We start from the raw sequence: 1846 nt of genomic DNA, 5'->3' as shown, positions 1-1846 counted from the left end.
ATATTGTTAAATACAACACTTCTCCTGCAATATTAGAACATTTCAACTGTATAATTCTCTTGAACTAATACTCCTATCCTTTGTGTAATTGTCATCATATATTTTAACTTGTATATAAATTATAAATCCAACAGCACATTGCTATTTTTGCTTTAAGTAGTCAACTATTTTATGAACAGTTGGATAAAAGTAAGAAAAAATAGTCTTTAAATTGATAAATATATATGTACATATATCTACAGTTTTCAGCACACTTCATTACTTTCTGGAGTTCAAAGTTTCCTTTTGGTATTGTTTGCCTTCCGGCAGAATTTCCTTTGGTATTTTTGGTACCACAAATTTGCTAGTGATGAACTTACTCAGCTTTTAATTATACAAATGTCTTCATTTTAAAATTAACCTTAAAGGCTATTTTGCTGAGTATAGAACTCTCAGTAAATGCTTTTGCTGCCATTTTTCTCTTCTGCACTCTGAAAAGGTTATTTGATTTTCTTCTTGTGTGAAGTCGCTATCATTCTTATCATTGCTCTTCTGTGCACAATGTGCCTGCTTCCTCTGGCTGCTTTTAAGATGTTCTTATGATCTTTGATTTTCAGAATCATGATCTACCTAAGCGTATTTATCCTGTTTGGGGTTCAATGTGATTCTTGGGTTTTTAAGTAGATGTTTTAAATCAAATCTGGAAAGCTTTTGTCCATTATTTCTTCAAATGTACTTTCTGCCCTATTCTTTCTTCTTCTGGAACTCTAGTTAAGAGATTACTTGGAGCTATCCAACAGGTCATTGAGACTCAGTTCATTTTTTCCCCCAATTGTTTTCTTTGTGTACTTCAATTGGGATGGTTTCTATTGATCTGTCTTCAAGATCACTGATATCTTCCTTTACATATTTAAATCTTCTGTTAATTCCTTCTGATAGACTTCTTAAAAATCATTATTGTGGTGGTGAAAGCTTTGCTGGGGCAGTCTCCATATCATGGGGAGATAGATACTGCTGCCTTTGATTGACCTTGGCCCTCATAGCTCCAAAAAGAAACAGGATCTATGAGTTAAAGTGCAAAGCTCAGCAGATTATGAACCAATTTGGCTCCTCAGTTTTAATCAGCCTATTCAATTTCTCATCCGTAAAACCAGAACCAGCCAGCATCCTCCACAATGCTCCATGGCCAATAGCACTATAGTGATAAAAATTTCAGGCACCCTTGGGACAGGAGGTAGTTTTATCTCTCAAGACAATCAGGTATTGACCAAGAAAATATTACAGAATTTAATAAGAAAAGTGGATCCAAATGAGCAGTTGGATGAAGATGTGGAGAAGATGCTGCTGCAGATTGCTGATGATTTTAATTGAGAGCGTGATCACAGTAGCTTGCCAGCTGATCAGCATCGCAAATCCAGCATTCTGGATGTGAAAAATGTCCAACTACAACTAGAAATGCCAGTGGAACATGTGGATCCTAGGATTTGGCTCTGAAGAATATGACCCTACAAATAAAGCTTGTACCACAGAAGCTCATAAACAGAGAATGGCATTGATCCAGAAAACAACCAAGAAATAACACATGGAAAGGTCAGGTAATAGACAACAATGTATTTGGTGGTATTTGATTTGAGATTTTAGCCATCTTGTCCCTGGAATTTTTAAAAAATTCTTTAGAGAGAAAGTGTATATGTATACATAGTGTATGTGTGTATACAGATATACATATATATTATATAATATACATATAATATAGTATATATAATGTATAATTTTTATTAACAGTGCAGGAATATCCACAATGACTGAGAGGATCTGCCAAAAGAATAATGCCTCCTACCCAACTTCCATTTCTTTTTCCCTGCCA

The 1846-nt window shown here is 34.7% G+C and overlaps 1 pseudogene; it reads left to right on the top strand.

Annotated features, from left to right (window-relative positions):
• Nucleotides 1-1072: 1072 nt before the first annotated feature.
• On the top strand, nucleotides 1073-1558 carry LOC124970735 (transcription initiation factor TFIID subunit 12-like; annotated as a pseudogene).
• Nucleotides 1559-1846: the final 288 nt, after the last annotated feature.

The sequence above is a fragment of the Sciurus carolinensis genome, chromosome 2, assembly GCF_902686445.1.
Source record: "Sciurus carolinensis chromosome 2, mSciCar1.2, whole genome shotgun sequence".
NCBI lineage: Eukaryota > Metazoa > Chordata > Mammalia > Rodentia > Sciuridae > Sciurus > Sciurus carolinensis.
The sequence above is the reverse complement of the archived record's forward strand: the minus strand, read 5'-3'. Positions and strand labels throughout refer to the sequence as shown.